The following is an 18,795-nucleotide window of genomic DNA, read 5'->3' as shown; positions in this document are numbered from 1 at the left end:
CTTTTATGATACGCCATCGAGCGCACTAAACGACAACTTTGGTCTTTTTTGGGGGGGTAGGGTGTAGTAGTAGTGAGCCAAATTGTGTCTTTCGCTCTCCTACTGAAGTTGATGAAATTTTCATTTTGTATCACTTCTGTAACAAAAAAACGAAAAAAATAAACCATATCGAACAAAAACTGGGAAGAAAAAAAGGAGAAAATGTTGCCCCATCGCAATCGACACGTAAAACGATTTGAACGCAATTTGAGGCCCAACCTTCTATGTATCTTTAAATCATTTCCATTTGCCATTATAAAGGGTCTTCTGGCCCAATGGAAGATGAGGATGGTTTTACTTTTCTTTGATCACTTTATTCCTCTCGGAGGGGGCGATGGGCTGTTAGATTAAATGTGATTAAAGTAAATTTTATTTACACACCGGTTTTTGGGAGCTGTTTGTTTACATCACGCAACGACGCGGAAGCATAATAATTTGCGGTAAATTTCCTATTTATCTGTTACGCATTAGAAAACAACCGAACGTATTTCGAGTATTTTCGGCATGATTAACTGATCGATAGAGTTCGCTACAATACGATGTACCAAGAGTCGTTAATGTCAAGCAGATACTTGAAGTAACACAGATGCAAACGAGAGAGAGAAGAAAAAAGTTAACCAACTGAAAGTATTAAACCATGACCGGATTCAGCAGTGTTGCGCTAGTGGCCCTGAAATGATTTTCCTTTTTTTTTTATTATCCAACAAACCATTCCCTCACCATCTTTTCAACCGCACAAGCATACACGCACATGCATCCCGTATCGTAAAAGTATAAATTATTATTTTAATGTAAAATAAACAGCGCAAACGAGAACGCGGCCAGACAAATCGTGCTGCTTACGCTGCTTGCAGGCTCAACGTGATGCCGCGATTCTGACACAGTGCTATAGCATTCTGGAGGTTACGAGGTTTCGAGCACCTCCACCGGGAGTTATGGTGCTTTATGAGATTTTTCTTTTCTCGTGTGTTTATTTTTTTGTTTTTTTTTTGTTTCTCTACTCACCACAATCCGCCGGAATTCGGAAAAGCTCGGGAATTGCGTTCGCAAACCGGCACGGATTTATCATTACACGTCGGTCATTCGGAAGGGCAGCAAGAAGCAAGGATAACGTGGCACTAGATTGGGAGAAGCGAGGGAATGAGCTTCCGCGGGGCCAGAAGCGAAAGCATAAATGCCAATGTAAACATGGCCGGTTAAGTGTGTGGTATGTAGGCGAGTGGAGTGTGGAGGTTAAGGAAATAAAAGAGGTAAAGTAATGACGTCGACGTGCGGAGGGTTTCATCATTTCCCATCAACAAGATGGAAACCGCACGCGCAACCGCTCGCTCTCTCTCTGTCCTTCTCTTTATCTCCCATTCTTTTCTACACCCTTTACCTCCAATTCCAGAACAGCAATCATGCAAACGGGTTGGAGCATTGGAGCACTTCAGCCCTGCAGCAGGAACCGTATCAAATAACGAAATTGCAGATGATAACTTTCATACCATACCATTTGGAAGACCATGGCCTGTAGGATATTTTTCCCGACTGTCTGTATGCGTGTTTGGTTTTAGGTTGGAATGGGGTTTTTTTTACCACATTTTTTTGTTTTCTCCGTTGGTTTAGTTTGCTTTTTTATCCCCGCGTTTCTGGACGTACTCTCAACATATTCCAACAAACTGCAAAATGTGATTGCGTTTACACAATTCAGCTTTCCCGGCGTTTGAGCGCCGTTGTTAAAGTTGTAAAGTTTGTCTGTTTACTTCACCCCTATTACTGCGCTTCGTAAAAGCTTACGTGGTGGGAAGTGTCAGAGATCGGATGAACTCGGCGAGTTTTATGGCTGCATTACTTTACGCTTTTGCTGATGAGTTTTTGCTGGTGTTATATTTTCTTTCATTCTGGTCAGCTACCAGGATTAGGCGAGTAATGCCATTCCTGTAACGCATGGTTATTGACTTAACCTATTATAAATTTGTACCTTTGCTGTATTGCTTACAATTGCTAATTAATTAGCAATATTGTTTATTCAAATGCATTTGTCTCATTAAACTCAGTTTTTCATTATTAAAGATCAATTTATGTTTTGAAAAGGATCGTCTAATATCATTTTCATGACGTGACCATACTACTTGAGCATACTAAGTCTTTTGTTTATTGTCAATTTTGGACAAAATACGAATTATTACATATATCACTAAGCACTATATGTGTATTACAACTTCAACTATGTACAAAAGAGACCTCGTCTTGCATGGCTTTAAAGACACTTCAAAACATTAAAATTTGTTGAAAAAATCCTTCACGTATTTACTCCACCGGCGTTTACCTCAATCTGGATTGACTCAAAGAAGATGTTCCTGAAAAACCATCCGCTCCGGATGGATCTCCCAAGGTCCAATATTAAAGAAGGACACAGGAGTTAGTAAAGGGTCTTCAGATATCATCCTTTTTCGTGAAGTAGGGCATAAATCTTGATTTTGACCGAAAAAATAAGATAGACCAGAATTTTCCAAAGAAGATTTATATTACCAGATGTACTTTTACAACCTCTTCTAGACTTAACTACCGAGTAGAATGTATTTGATGATTTATCGACTTACTTGATAGTAGTGCTTGATAAATTTGAAATGGGTAAAGATCCGTTTCAATCCAAGATCTTGGAAGTATTACACCAAATTCTTAGTCACAAGTCCATTGTACCATTAACTCTAAAATAGTACTGGTCTCATTTATCAATATAAAAGTGCATTAAAAATATATTTATAACAGTTATAAAAGTTTTCTTCGCAGCTGTTCATGATTAAAAGTACATATTGAACATTTCAAAAAAATTTTTGATTTCAATGAGGACATTGCAAAACATATTAATTTCTCACAAAAAAAATCCAATTTGGTATTACATTTTAAAGCATTCCCAGCAGTGAGTATTTTTCCTAATCATCTGTTTCCGTTTTTAAAAACTGATCGAGATATATCGGAAGAAATGTGGGTTTTTATTCTTCCCCTATACCATACCCTAGATTCCGATTTCGATTGCACACGATTGCGCTCTCGAATTTGCTTGAAAAAAGAAACTACGAACAACCGCGAATGTAAAATCCCATTTTACGTACTCGCGCTTTTGCCATGCTTCCGGAACCGGATAATGGCGCTTGACATTCGGTTTGATCATCCGGAACGATACTGCTGTCCAGCCGCCCGATTCCGAAACCGATGCCAGCGGTGACGGAAGCTCCTCATTACATCGACAACCATCGCACGGTTTGCACATCTCGTCCATCAACGTTTGTGATCCAAACAAATGGAGAATTAAGAGTGGACAAAAACCCGAAAACAAAACAAAAAATAAAAAGAGCAAAAATTAATACCCTCAACCCTCCACGTTTAAGCAGCGGGACACAAAAGCAGTTGGCCAGTTGCTGCATGAGTTCAGCTGATGATGTGAGGCATTTTCCCTTCCTTCTTGCTGGTTTTTTTTTTGCGTGGTTGGATCGTCGGGTTTAATCATAGGCCACCAAACACGAACGAAAATGCGTCCGATGGTATGGAGGAGTGAGCAAACAAAAAAAAGCTTCAATAAAAACAAATAAACTGATATATATCCACACACACACACAGAGTTTGTGAGCACAGACACACAAATATACATGGAGCAACCACACACAGCATGGCGTGCCGTATCGCGCGGACATGCTGCGAGCGAAACGAGAATTTTATTTATATTGTTTTAATCAACATCAATTTACTCTGTCGCTGAAGTATTCATTCAGTGATTGAATCCAGGGCCGCACACCCGATCCATTCCTTTCATTGTGTCTACCCACCGGTATGATTGGCCCCTTCTCCCGTATTCATCCGGAGTATCGCCGCCGTCGCCATCATCATCGGACGGAACACATTTGTTTCTGGATGCTGCTGGCGATGACGACAACAAGTTGCAACCTCATGTTCCCAAACCTTCTTCCCATTGCGAGGGTTTGTTCACCGAAGGGAAAAAAAGAACCAGATACACTACACTCACACGCAAAGTTTGCCACTTTAGTAGATAAAAAAAACGCAAGAAATTGGTACCCATCGACAACTAGTGTACCACCATCGTTTGGCGAAATAAAAAAGGGACGGGAATTCATTGTAACAATAAAACTAAAAAAGAAACAAATAAAACATTAAACCTATCCATCCTCGCACCATGAACAAAACCATACTATCTGCATCCGACCATATGGACGGACAACCAACACACACACACACACACACAGACACCCAAAATATGCTCCATTGTGTTGTACGCTTGTGGTGCACATATTTTCGGCCCCCGTTATATTTTTGTTTCATTGCACTTTTATAGAGCAAAAAAAAACGATCCGGGAAAGTTGGTTTCGGTGTTTCATAAAATTCATTCCCGGCAGTCATTTTGACTCCACTTGATCCACTGCCACTGCTCCAGATGTGGCAAGGGGACGTAACAAGGGTACGCAGCCCGTAAGGGCAGTGAATGAGTTTTGAAATGTAAATAATGCACGCAGTACTTGCAGGTTTTGGGCTGTTGCAGTCGTGAGCATGAGGATGCTGCATCCTTTTGCTACTGTCGGATTAAAAATGCATATTCTTTACCCGTTGTTCATGTGAAATGATACAGTACGATGCAGGGTTTTGTGCCATGAAACAAAATGCGAAACGGTAGATTTATGTTTTGCTCCTATTGGCCACACACGGTACGGTACAACGTTTGACACCTCTGCATCCGAGACTCCCATCTTCCCAACAAGATGCAGTAAGGTTATTTGAATTGATTAATTTCATAAAGTAAAGCTTCTGTCATATACGTTGAGGGATTTTCTGTGTTAGTGAAAAATGAGACGTATTTCATACCGTAGGACAAGCGAAGTATTAATGTCAGAAGAAATTTGCATTCGAGGAAAAAAAATTATTTAAAATGTTTCTTCCACCACTCAGGGCTGAAAAAACTTTTTTTTTCACAGAAACAATATTGTAATTTGCGTACTAAAAATCAAGTGCCAAAGGGCAATTAATGCCATTTCTTATTCGGTTTGCAAAAAGTTTTGCCTGTTCCAAAATAAAAAAACCCCAACTGCTGAAGCCTCGGACTTTTGCGCTAAAAGTGAAAGTTATACACAAATTAGTTTGGCTAATTTCGAGCTAATTGAATTCTGTCCTGTCCGTTCGTCATCCAGCACGATCCGAAAGCGGTAACATGGTGATTGGCCTCGGTGGTCATAAAGTGCATAACTTTTTCGACTCTGTACGAGAGAGAGTCGAACAAGACAACGATTCATTGTGACTAACACGGTGGTCAACCGCAAGCAACAAGGTAGATGTTAGCGTGGAAATGCATTTGCTTGTCGACTCAGGAAAAGCCGGAGCTTCAAACGCCTGGATTGCTGCAACGGAACATAATCGCATCTCACTATATGTCCAACCCAATGTCCGTGTGCTAATGCCAAGGGTTATCATTCTTCGTCCTTCTCGCGCCTTCAGAACTCCCCCTTGCTGGACAACACTATAAACAATCCACAGAAAACAGGGCATAATTTTGTGCGACATAAATAAAATGTTGCCAGCAGAACGACTTTCGCTGTATGACGAAACCGAGAGCTCAGTGAAGAAACTGATGGCTTAGAACTGGACACTACAGACGCCGCGACTGTGGAGGGTTTCATTTTTATGCTACCCGAAGCATAAAACACACGCACACTTATCCGTCCATCGTTGCAATCGTTGCTAATGCTACCCGTTAATGCTACCCTGCTGCTATGGGCCCGCATTTTTCGATTGCAGCGTGGCTCATGGGTTTGGATTTAGTTTCTTTTTTTTCTCTCTCTGTTTGGACCTTCCGTGGACGATTTTGCCTTTCTTCTGTACCATCGCTGTACGCCGATGTACTGGGCCGATGATTGTTAACATATGCTGCCCACATTTCGACAAAACCGCCAGAAGCTGGATGAGCAAGCAACATGCCGTCCGCTTTTTTGCCGTATCGCGCACACTGGCCACTGCCTTTTCCGTCAATGATCCATCCCATGCGCTATGCTGGTCTGGTCGTGGGTGTACCTCGAGACACCAGAACACACATATATCTGTATGTATTACTCATATTGCCTCTCGTTCCTCGGGAAATCCCCACCGAATTCCTCCCCCCCCCCTGGGCTGCGTGCGTGCGTGTGTGTGTATAAGTGTAGCAGCTGTATGTCTGATTTCATCCGGCCTCTTTACTATAGTGGCCAGGCCTTCGCCATCTTCGCCAGCACTTTTATGTTGAGTGGGCTTTATGTTCTGTGCGCGTACTGTTCACATTTCTCTCTGTATGTGTTCATATGGTTTGAGTTCTTGACGCAAAAAAAAATATATAGAAATGTTACTCACCCGCGACCAATAACTGTACAACATGGGCTCGGTAGTGTTGGGTTGGGATTTTATTTCGCCTCAGTACCCGTCACTTCACGCTGGTCCCATTTCGTCCCACCCGTTTATTGGCAGTGTGTGTCCCTCATCTGGTGTGCACATTTTTGTGTATAAAAGTTTCCTACCGTTTCCTTGCATTTGTTGCTTCCTTTCTTTGCCTTACACTTCGGTTACCAGCTGGAAAGGAATGATAAAACGCATTCCAGTGCAATATGGATTTTTTTTTCGGGGGTTTTTTGCAACCTTTTTTTTTGGTTCTCTGAATGCGCTCGATGGAAACATTTCCGACCGGTATGGTGGTTTGCATGGTATGCATATTGGGAAGTTTTCTATCAGTGCTATGATGGAGAACGCTGCTGTTGGCGCATTCGTGAAGCAAATATTAGATTTTACAAATGATAAAAAATGATTTTTCTTATCGCTCTTTTAAACATGAGCTGTTCGGTTCGTGAGTTTATGTGTGATGTTTAGTAAAATTTAGATTCGTTTTTGTACACAGAGTGAATTTTTAAGTAAGTCAAAAATGTTGTAATACCAATATTTTTTAGTTTTTTGAAATTGATACTTCTGGAATAACTAATAACTCAAATTAAATTTAGCATCGTGGACATTCAATGTGTTGTGATAAAGTACCGATGTATGATAAAAAACATCAACAAATGATTGGGGAATATCTTTTTAAATTTTAGCTCTATATCTTATTTTGTGATAAAAATTGAAAAATTTTGGAAAAAAATATTAAAGTACTTCATGAAAATCCACCAGGTTGGGGTTGAAAACCGCATTCAGCCTCCGGACAATATTGCACAAGTTCAACTTTCATCGTACACAGATGATCAACGCAGCCATGCAGACGTATATGTCCCTTTACCACAATCTCACCCAAAACGAAAAAAAATGGAGAAAAGGTGGAAAACACGTGAGCACCCTTCTGAATGTATATATGTCCCGAGAAATCTATGGCTGAACTGTTTTCAATTTCCAAATATGCAAATAACGTCTGACAACATAAAAACACACGAAGTCACACCTAAGCAGCAGTCGTGAGATGTGATGCAGCCGATGGTGACTGGCTGGATGGGTCGGGAACAAACTGTGCCGGAGGAATCTAAAATCAATAACGTATATTTACTGTACTTCTAAAACTGTCTGAAACCCCACCCACCCCACGTGGCGCTGTTCTTGCTGGACCTTTCTTCTGCTTCAACTACTTCTACCCTTTCCGATAGATATCACGATAGACAAATACACTAGGAAAAAGTAAGGGACAGGAATCGATAGCAGTAGTAGCAGCAGCGGGCAAAAATAAAACACTCACAGCGGCACACAGACACGTCAAGCAAAACCAAAAACAAAAAAAGCAAAACTGATTGCATATCACGTGGGCACACCGAGGAACAACTCTGGGTTGTAGAACGAGATGCATACGATGAGTTCCTTCTTGCCGTGCGCGATAAATGGCACTGAAATTGGTCTGCATCGTCTGCATCTCACGGCCGCAGGAAATGAAATGGTTTGGAACGACTGTGTCCTTCGCTGCGTCATGTGTAATGTGAACGAGCAGTGTACCTTGTGCACTAAAATGTGGGGAAAATACATATTGAACTCAACGCTCCTCCAATGTGGTCCAATTGCATTTAGGATGTAAGCGAAGAAATTGAAGGTTTCGATGCTATGTTTCAGGTGCTGCTTTTTACAGCATTGCCTGGCCACAACTACATTGTCCTTCACGCGGCAGCACAACATCGAGCAATGACATCAAATCGGAGATGTAAAAAACACACAACTTTTACCCAATTCCGACACACCTTACCGTGGCCTTTATCGGAACTCGGGAACGTTACCGGATATCTCAAACGGCACCCTGTAATCAAACGCCCATTTAACCTCTGCGTCACTTTTTGCTAAATGAATAGTATCATTACATAGTAATAGCTTCATGATCCACTTAGTACGAGCCAGCTAAAAAGGTTCGGTTCCGTTTCACACAATTACCGGTTTGAGATGAGTGTGCGGTGGTTTCACATGGTCGAGTCGAAATGCGTCTAATTAAATCCATCAAACTAATTGATGCGCACCGTACAGAGTTGTTCGTTGTTGCCGGGTGTGATATCGTTAAGTGAAGTCTGAATTGAAGGGCACATAGAACAGGGATTGGGAATTTTTCACTGTTTTGCGAGCGTCTTATCAACAAACAGAATGTGGAAGAAACGCAAAACGAAGTTTTTAAAAAAAGCAGAAAGAACAAAAAAAACTAGGGAGTCAATGAAAAGCAGTGTTGTTCGATGTAAGGAGGTGAAGTCATGAACCGAATTGATAAGATGATTGCTTAAAGAGATTGATAGTGAACGAACTATGAATCTATGCTCAGGGTATTCCAATGTTTAGTAAAAATTAAAGGGGATCTACTTTTCAAATTGATTCGTACTTCAAATCATACGATATGACAGGTGATAAGGGATGATATTTATTTTTAATTACACATCCAATATTTATTAACTCCTCAGAAGTATAGACCTAAGCTCCAAGAATTTACTTCTGTAAACATATAAGTTGAATAAATTTTATAAAAAAATCCCAAATATCGTTATCATAATTGATAATCACACCTCATTCCCCCTTGTGCTACTACTTGCAAAACAATCTAATGACCGGTTCAGCTTACAACTCATTTAATAAAGCGGAATTCTACACCATCTCCGCTTTTGGAGAACTTTGGTAAATTCCTTCACCCGAAAAAGGATAAAAATTAAACACTCCAAAAGCTGGAAATTATCGACTCGACCATTTGTGTGTGTGCTCGGTCAGTACTGCAATCAAAAGATAATCTAAATTAGCCCCCAAAGCACCCCCAACACACATGCACACGTTACAAGTTCAAGCTCCCTACCAAACAACCAGGCGGTCGCTTTTATTTGCCAAATGACCCACAATCTCATCGTAACCATTACCCGTGGACGTGGGTGAAACTGAGCTACGGTGTGAAAAAAGGAATTATCAAATGTTCCTATCTCCCAGGAAAAAGCTCGTCCCTTTTGCATACCATCCCACTGGTGGGATTCCACGTTTTGTAATTGCAGATCTTCTTGCACTGCGTTAGTTTGGTCACTTTTTGGTTACTCAAACTGGTTACTCTCTACACGGCGCGGCAAATCGAGTGGGTGCTAAATATAAGGCTCTGGGCGTGCAAGAACCAAGAACACAAAAAGAATCATCATGGAATTATACACTGTACTCCGTGTGGACACGGTATATCCCGTGTATATAGTGGGCAGAAATGTGAGACTCCTCGTAAATGTCCACCGTAACCACATTCGGCAGTGGGTTGCTTTTGCCGTAGAGCAAATCAAGACTGAAAAGCATACAACAGCAAAAAAAAAAGTGGACAACCGACGAGAGGATTCGTTTCCGGAAAATCTCTACGGCACTCACCCGGCAGCCCAGCAGTTGATCTTCCGGTGTACCGTCGTCTCCGTTCACTGCAGTCGGCACGAAATGGAATGTTTAATTTTCAAATTTGCTCACCTCAACTTGGGTGATCTGGGAACCTTTTTGCAACCGTTTTCCGGCGTACGATTGCTTAGCGAGCCTACATTTCGACACGTTGTACCGTAGGGCTCTAAAGGGATTTTCTCGTTCTCGTTCTCCGGTGTTCGGATATTCGGAGGAAAATGACCAGCAAAAAAAACAAAAAGGAAGGGAAAGGAACGGCTTCTCATTTCAGATTTTGTTTCTACCAGCCCCGGTTGTGGTTTGGCGCCTGCGAAACGAAGATAATCTGTGGGACGCTTTCGGTGAAGAGCAAACACGAACGAAAAGGGAAAAATCGGTGTTGATTTCCCTAATCAAGGGACGTCAACGGGCCTGGGAAATGTACATTGTGCAGTAAAGTTGCCGTGCGTTGGGTCGGTATAGGGAATTTGAAAATGATTTATTTTGAAACAAGATTTATTGCAAAACCCTTCTGTACTGTAGAAGCTAGTCAACCAAATACAAGCGAAGAAATAATATTTAAAATATTTTTAAAATTTTAAATTAAAAAAAAGCATTAAAACCTTTCGCTGAATTCCTTCAAACCCACTGTTTTGCTGTCATAAAAATTTGAAAGCCTTTTTGAAGCTTTGAACGCCAACAAAAAAAACCTTCTGCGCTAGTCATACGCTCGGTTTATATCAAATTCTCACAATTCGTAACTGATGGCTTAGTTAGTATTCAGAACCAGTGAATTATGGCGCCACAAAACGTCACCACTATAGCCGCAACGCTTCGTGCCGCTTTCTGTTCTGGCGGCATTAATTGCGCTCTCCCTAATGAGCTAATTAATTCGTTTTAATTTGTCCTCATTCACTGACAAAGTTCTCCATACGACCACTCACCAACCAAAAAAAAAAAAAAGAAAAAGCTAGGCCGCTTTTCACTAACGTCGAATGAGAAAAATGATTCATTTAAAATATTCTTATGTTCGGTTTTGGACTTGAGATGTGGGTCCTGTGGAATACGAATACTTTTTCCAGTTTTCCAAAAGCGACTTTAAATTTTCGTAGAATTTTTCTGATTTTTGTACAGTTAGGTAGTATTTTTCATTTTTCGTTCCAAATCCGTGCAAATTTAAAAGTGAGTGATTTGATTTTAGCAAAACATTGGTTCCTCACACCGACTCACAAAAATCTTCACCTCGTGGCTTTACAGCAATTAATCGACCCTTGGGGTATCCAGTGAAGTGACACTCCCATCCGGGCAATGGAGCTCAGCAATCCAATCCGGCTATCGAAAATCTGCCGGCGAAACGAAACATCTGCCCGACCGGTACGCCCTTGCACAGGCAAAGTTTTCCAAAGCCATAAGACTTTGCTACATTCCGAATGTCTCCGGTTTCGTTTCTCCCGGTCCGAACTTTGCTGCATCGGTTCAAAGTTTCTGTGAATGTCCACTTGTACATTCAGAGACACTTTCGAGGTGGTACCGTGGCATGAACTTGGTGCTTCAAAACTTGTGGAAGTGAGCTTGTTTTTGTTTGCCGAGTCTTCAGGCCATGGTCTACCGGTCCGATACGAATCGCCCATACTACACACGCACACGCTGATTGCGATACTACCCTTTGGCTTTCGTTATTCGTACACAAATTTCCAATTCTAATTTTCCCATCGCACTCGCTGTCTGACCTTTCGGATTTTGCGTTGCTTGCCTTGCCAGGCAAGTGATGGTGATGCTCCCTAAACTGGCTTCTGGTTGGCGTACTCCAGAAGTTTTGGAGTAACTTCTAAATAATCACCAAGTCTTCCTTACAATGCGACACACACACCCGCCCACATGGGCAACCAGCATGGCAGAATTCCTTCCTGTCGTAGGCTTACGAAGTTCGTTTTCTCATGCATTACAATTTCCATCCCGTACCATGGACACTCCCTGGGCAGCTCGGCATTGCTCCAGTAATGTTTGATTGTTGCAATGTTGCAAAACCGTCCGCTTTGCTCGTTTGGTTTGGTAAACAAATTAATTGTGTCCTACCAAAACCATCTTCCGATGGCAGGTACATGCTTTGGGAGGAGGAAACACTTCACATTTCGGAACAGTTTCAATAGCCGGGATGTTGCAGGGTATGGACACAACTCAACCTCAGAATCAGCAGCAACAGCAGCAGCAGTAAACACTAAGTGATACATCACCAAATGATGCTCCCTGCAGTGTGTGTGTGTGCCTGTTCTGGGAAGTTTCCCCTCATTTGCACACTACGGCACTAAGAATGGTCATGCTGCAGTGGTGTCATTTGGGGTCGGCAAGCTTGCAAACCGTGCAGCCAAGGCTCTACTTACATAACCTCTGGTTCGGTTTCGGTGTGGAGTAATTTCGCTGACCCGGACCCGTCGGCCCGCTGTGCTGTTCCGTTGCTTGGCTGGGTTCGTTGGTTATTTTGTTTATGCAAATTAATTCCCGTTTTCCGCAGAATGGGCGAAAGTTTTCCACCATCTAGGCGGAGGGAATGCAGCGGGTTGGTCCAAAATTATCTGTGTCGCAAAAATTGAGTACACTTTTTCACCACCGTGCGCGCGACTTCCGCACAAGCGGTGTAAAACTTTCACCCATATACTACTATCCCCATCAATGGGAAAAGGGTAAAAGTGGGAGTTTTTTTGGAGTTTTCCATCGAATCTCTACAGCAGCAGGGCCGTACTATGCCCGTTCGTAACGGACGGACACGAAGATCGAGTGGATGACGGTGAGCGAAAGGTGATGGTAAACTGTTTATCAATTTTATTTATCACGCCATACCACCTCGCAAGAGTGTTCAGCACACAAGATTGGGGAGCATTTTTTTTTTAATTTCCCTCTTCTTTCCCGCGAAGTCGATAGTTTTGGTGGGAGAAGATTGTGTACTAAGCAATAGAAAAAGAAATATGATCATATGGTTTGTTCTTGAGTGGAAAATGTTGGCCAAAGGAACATCATAAGGGCGAAATATATAATAATTAAAGGAGAGTCAAATATGAGAAAAATTATAGCAAAAAGTAATAGGAATATTTATAATTGGAAAATAAAGAATTTATTCTTAAATATGACAAGGATGAAGTAGTAATTCCTCGCTTTTTTAAAACATTTACAATTTGACAGATTAATTCTCGAAGCATAATATTTTGAACAAAATTAAAATTATGGCAGCTAAAAATCTTTTTAATTGTGTACTGTAATTCTTATTCTGGTTCATTAAAATTAAAATGATACAATAAGTTTAAAGCAAAATGTTCCAACGCCAGTGACTTTAAAGTGAAGCACATTCTTAGCCAAGGACAAATCATTCCAAAAATTATGCATGGTGACGTTCCGAGATTCTCGTTTCTATCTTCACTCACTGTACACTGTCCACTGAAGGATTTTCGCAGCTTATGCCATATCCTTCACCAAACACTTGGTACCTCAATATTGTAGAAAAGCCATTTTCGGGCCGGATTAACGGTTCGAACTTTACTGTGAGCTGCTTTTAACGATCGCTTCCATCAACATGCGCCCCCCCGAACGGAAGCAAGCAAGATTCACAATTTCGTTGCAAAGTAAGCCCACCAATATCCGCTCCATCTTATTGACGCTTTCCCTCCAACTCATTTTCTGTGGCTCTTTTTATTCTACGAAAATCCTAATCCTAATGGTCAAAAACAGGAAATGGTTTACTAAAATCAGTCGTCCAACGGTTTTTCAGTCGATTCGGCCGAACTTTAAGGCACGTTTCGTGATGAAATCTTAAGCAGTCTGGTAGTAGTGGTAGTAGTAATATCAAGACATTCGCCATGTTCGCTTCCCAACTTCCGAATCGAACGAGCAGCAGCATGATGGACGATAAATTATGCAAGCAAGCAGAATGCTCGTTATGCGAAACAAATAGCAATTGATTTGCATTTTCATCGTTGTTTTGCAGGAAGAAACACCTTCGTACCTGTGGAGGCTGCACCGGAAGGTGGCCGACGGCGCGTACCGAAGTGTTTGGCAAACGTGAAGTAGAACGACCGGCTGAAGGATGATGGAACACTCGGATAGAGGCGTGGAGCAAAAAATTAAACATACATCACGCCCATAACCACTTTCAAGGTAGCATCGCAATGTGTGCCCATACCAAGCGCCACTACAGGTAAGTACTGAGCCGTGGTAGAATGCATAACCAAGCTAAATGCGTCATCTATCCTGTTGCATTTGTTTAAAGGCGAGGCAAAAATATTCTGATTTGAAAACACATCCAAAACGTAACATCCGGTTTTTCGACACTCCCCCCGATCACGAACGATGAGACGAACATTCGATTGACATTAATGAAAATGTGATTACCTCGAATTGTAATCGAATGAGACGCGACATGGCAACAGCACTTAAATTTCCATTCAATGTGATTTTCATTCAATTGAATGTGATTTTTTTTTCGTTGTGATTATCACATTTTTTCATAATTCAATAATAAATTCCATCGCACCAGTCTTCCAAGTTTTATAAAGTAAAGTTATAAAAATCATTTAAAGCTATACAAGATTTAACTCCTCGCCTCACACATTTCTAATGTGCCCCGGGGAAGCATACGTGACCCGGTACGCTTTTGCATGATAAATGAGACACATCATCAGCAGCAGGGTACACCGTCACCGATTACACAGCATGCATCGATGCGATGTTTGTACGTCCCGGCCGGATGGTACGGTTAACGCATGTCGGGAAAGATGTTGCATCTTTGATAGACCGCTGTCGCGCGAATCTTTACCCCGAAAATCGAGTGAGCCACATCAAGAATGACCGTTTAGTGACAAGATCCAATGATAAATTGGTTTAGAAATTCGCTTGGTGGATGGATGGATGGCTGCTTCATTACCAAAGCCATCCTTCGTACAAGCATATAATGAGTAGTGGAGGGCAAAGGTTCGGATCTCATTTTTTTTCTCCCCCATCCAATACTCAGACAAAATGATGAATGATGCTAAGCTTATACGAAACGAGCGCCGAAATCCCAACCAAGCGCATAATACTTTTCCGCAAAACATAATTCACACCGTAAGGTGGCCGGAGTAGTGGCCGCTTAATTTGGTGCCCCACTCGGTCTCGGTACCTGACGCAGTACGATCATGGTTGTACCGCTAGCAATAGTCTTCCGATTTGAGTTCCCCAAACAGTTCTTATCATTAACAGACGCTCCAACAGCAAATCGGTAGCCCTCACCCTTTGGGGCAACGGACTAAATCCGGTCAACCCTACCGCACCGGTGGACACAAATTGAACTTATTTATTTCGAAATGCAGTAGCCATCGCACGGGCAAAACGATTTAATGCTCTCCCTTGCAAAAGCTTTCCACCTCCGCCCCCAATTCGGTTGCATTTGCACAATTCCAATTCAGTGTGAAGCTAATTGTAGTGGAATGGAAACCCCGGATACCGGGGTACTTCGTTCCAGTTGCTGGATCAAGATTTAATAACAAACGCTTGGCGGACTGCCAAATTGGTTCGAGCTTTCTCCCAAGTGTCATATCCGAACGGGGCACAGAGAACCTTTTCGGTAAGTCCAACCGCTGCAGTCTAAAGTTGGTAGGAAGTGGGTCCCCCAGACAATCCCAGGGCCATGGATCTTGAGGTCCGGAGTACGGTACGTGTGCTTTTCCCATAAGCCAATTCGGTACTGTTTGGCGGAACCAAAAAAGGGGGAAGACTGAGAAGTTTTTAGGACACACACTGGGAAAAACCAAACCTTACCTTAAACCATTTTTGGCCCGGTTCGTAAATCGGGGCTCCATTTCTTTCCGGTGCTTTTTGTTCTTCTTGCTGCTTCGTTCGGTGGTTAATTCTTGTGCTGCTATCCCTCTTCAAAACACCCCCAACACGACCTTCTACTTGTTTGAGGGAGGGAACTGAACTAAAGCCGAACCCCACCCCCAAAAAAAAGCTCCCATGAGGTAGCAAGCAGTAAACGCTGGTAGCGGCTAGAACGATAAGCGAACGAAGAAGGGACATTTGTGAAAAGCGTTTTGGTTTCCTTTTTTTCTGCTGACCAGGAAAAAAGGGACCATCCCTATCGTAAACGCTGGCGCTTTTCCGACACTGGCAAAACGGCAGAAATTAATCGTATTTGTGTGAATGAATTGTCCATGACCATGCAGCCGTGCACTACCGTTGTTGGAAAATGGTGATGTAGGAGGAATGGGGGAGAATGAAGGAGATGAAGGAGCTTATTTTTTACCCCCCATTTCGAAAAACCCATCGGTAAAGGTTCCGAAGGTGGTGGAAAAACGATGGTAAAGAAAATGTCCACTCCACACACACACACACAGAAACTAAAAAACACATACATACTGTCGATTGTGCTTTCCGAACGGACAGCAAAATCCGTCCATTTCGGTCGTTTAGCAATTGCTATCCGGGAAAACGATAAATGAAAATTTGAATTCACCACAAACGAGGGATGAGAAAAACCCATCATAACCTTAGATAAACAATAAACAAAAATACTGTACGGTTGATCACCATTTTCCTCCATCCTGGGAAAGCTTCGTTCAGAAAGCGCAACGAGACACATGTCTCATTTTTTTTTTGCTATTTTTGGGAGCCTTTTGCTTGATGGCAAACTCTTATGCAATCTCGCACTGTACCCGTGAGAAGAAGATGTTTAACTAACTTTTCCGACCGTCTTTTTGAAAATGTGTTTCCACCCGTGGAAACGCCAACATCCGGACACGTTTTACCATACTAGAGTGCTCGACAGAAGAAGATCGACATGTAAGGAAAATGAGTGCACGACATGATGATGATGTTTTGTTTATGCCTTCCCATACTGTAGATTTTCCTTCTACGCCACACGACTATAAGCTTCTAAGAGGAGTTACTGTTTTTTTTCTCTTTTGGGGTAAGAAATGAAGCATCCCAATGTCGTTTGCCGTTCGGTATGTGGAAGTGGTCTTGGAATGGGGTAAGTTTTCTCTCTTATGGTGGAATGGCTACAGAATTACGTGAGCAGCACGAGCTTTTCTTGGGAGTATCGAACCGAGCGAAAATGATGCCTAATCTACCGTTTGTGACAATCGAGGATGAGGCATGATGGTGGTACAACGACGTTGCCGACCATCATAAATCACTTCACTTTTGCCACGAAAGTTGTTTGACAATACACTTCGAAACTGCCAGCCATTTTTGGGTATATTATTCTTCCTTTCACACTCAATCGGTTTTCTGGGTGAAAGGAACGTACATTTTCGCGTGGAGAATATGCCTCTTTGGCTTAGCGACAAATAACATGAGCAGACAAAATTAAAAATAGTCTACCTTAATACACCGATTGATGTTGATTGTAAAAAATGTATATTATCTGTATAAATCCATTCATCCTTTACATCTCACCCATAGCAATCTTGCACACCGAAAGCTCGACAAATAATTCATTCACCATTTTGTAGGTGCGGGAAACCCGAAGCACACCAGTGAACAATACCATGACAATTTTACCTATCTTCCGTTTGCAGCATGATTTAATATTTCATGCAGTGTCTGGTGGTTTGGAAAATAGTTCAACATACACCCCCCTATCCTAGCCAAACCCGTCACACCTGAGCATGTGAGTGACTTCCTGACGGAACTGGTGGCAACCGTGATTGCTATAGCTTCTAACCGACGGTCGGTACGTACTTCATCGCACAACAAAAGACTAGCCACCCCTCATCTCGGGGAAAAACTCCTGACTGAGAGACTTTTCCGACAGATTTAACCTGAAACATGCATGTTACTTACCCTTCTGTGGTGCCGGTGACCTTTCGCTGGTGACCAAACGGGGGAAAAGTCTGAATATCCCCGAAAAAGGGGATTACTGGGAACAATAAAGCATAAACCCATCGTTTGAAGAACGAATCACAAAAAGCACAAAACCGTGACCAAGTGTCCACATGGTTTGAGATTTCTGTTTTTTTTTTGTTGTCTTCAAACTGATTTGATTGAAAAAAAAAATCATAAATATTTTGAAAATCAGCTTAACCATCGTTTTTTTCATATCTGGACACTTCATTCCAATTGCGACGAATCTTATCAACCGCGTGTGTGTTTGTGCACCAACTTCAATATCCTCCAAACGGAGGACATGGAGATGATATGAAATGGTTTTAGTCGTTCGCTGGTTCAACTTTTCGGTTTCACTTAAGTGTTCCCCAAGGTTTGACGATTGTTCGCGGCGCCGTATCCAACGGTTATTCTGGTCGGGATAAGTCCGGATAAGGATAATGATTGCGTCCCAGCTTTGTGTGTGTGTGTATGGAGATGAATGAGAGAACATTAGCTAGCGATGAAAAGGGTAGGTCGTGTGCGGGTTGGATGAGATGAAACCCGTGCACAAAATAATTCATTAGTAGGAAGGAAATTATGCTGGCAAAGTTATTTTCTATTGTTCCCCAATGGTATACCAGTCGGCATACACGCCCAAGACGACTAGCAGAAGGTTCCCATCCACTACGGGAAGGATGAACACAGTGTGTTCTGTCTGTTGACGCTTAGTTAATTTCAAGATTTCGACAAAAACCACAGCATTCGCTAACATTACAGCGCTAGCGTATTCGAATGGCACCGGAAGTACGGTGTCTTCTCGCTTTGATTAGAAATAATTTGCTTAGAAGTAGGGAATTTGCTCACTTGTGGTGTACAAATCTTTTAATGGGGCGTCTATTCCTTTCCCCACTATTGCCGGGATGGGAATTTGGGTATGAAGTTGGGAAAATGTTCTTCAAGCAAATGGTGCAAAGTGTGTGTGTGTGTGTGTGCGCGCGCGCTTTTTTTAAACCATTCCAACTCGTTAGGATCGTTAGCGAAATGGCTAGGAAAGTTGAATTTCGAGTTGAAGGGTAAATGACA

General features: G+C 42.1%; 1 long non-coding RNA gene across 2 annotated transcripts in view; it reads left to right on the top strand.

Moving 5' to 3' along the window:
* LOC125761371 (uncharacterized) overlaps positions 1 to 18,795 on the top strand; it is a 43,733-nt gene that overhangs the window by 11,945 nt on the left and 12,993 nt on the right. Inside the window, exon 3 of one of the 2 annotated variants that reach the window (XR_007418099.1) lies at positions 13,856 to 14,065. This is a non-coding gene — a long non-coding RNA (uncharacterized LOC125761371). Of the gene's footprint in view, positions 1 to 13,855; positions 18,694 to 18,795 lie in introns of those variants that run through there. The other variant, XR_007418098.1, reaches the window with a different exon arrangement.

The sequence above is a fragment of the Anopheles funestus genome, chromosome 2RL, assembly GCF_943734845.2.
Source record: "Anopheles funestus chromosome 2RL, idAnoFuneDA-416_04, whole genome shotgun sequence".
NCBI classification, from domain to species: domain Eukaryota; kingdom Metazoa; phylum Arthropoda; class Insecta; order Diptera; family Culicidae; genus Anopheles; species Anopheles funestus.
This window is presented reverse-complemented; position numbering and strand designations above follow the sequence as displayed.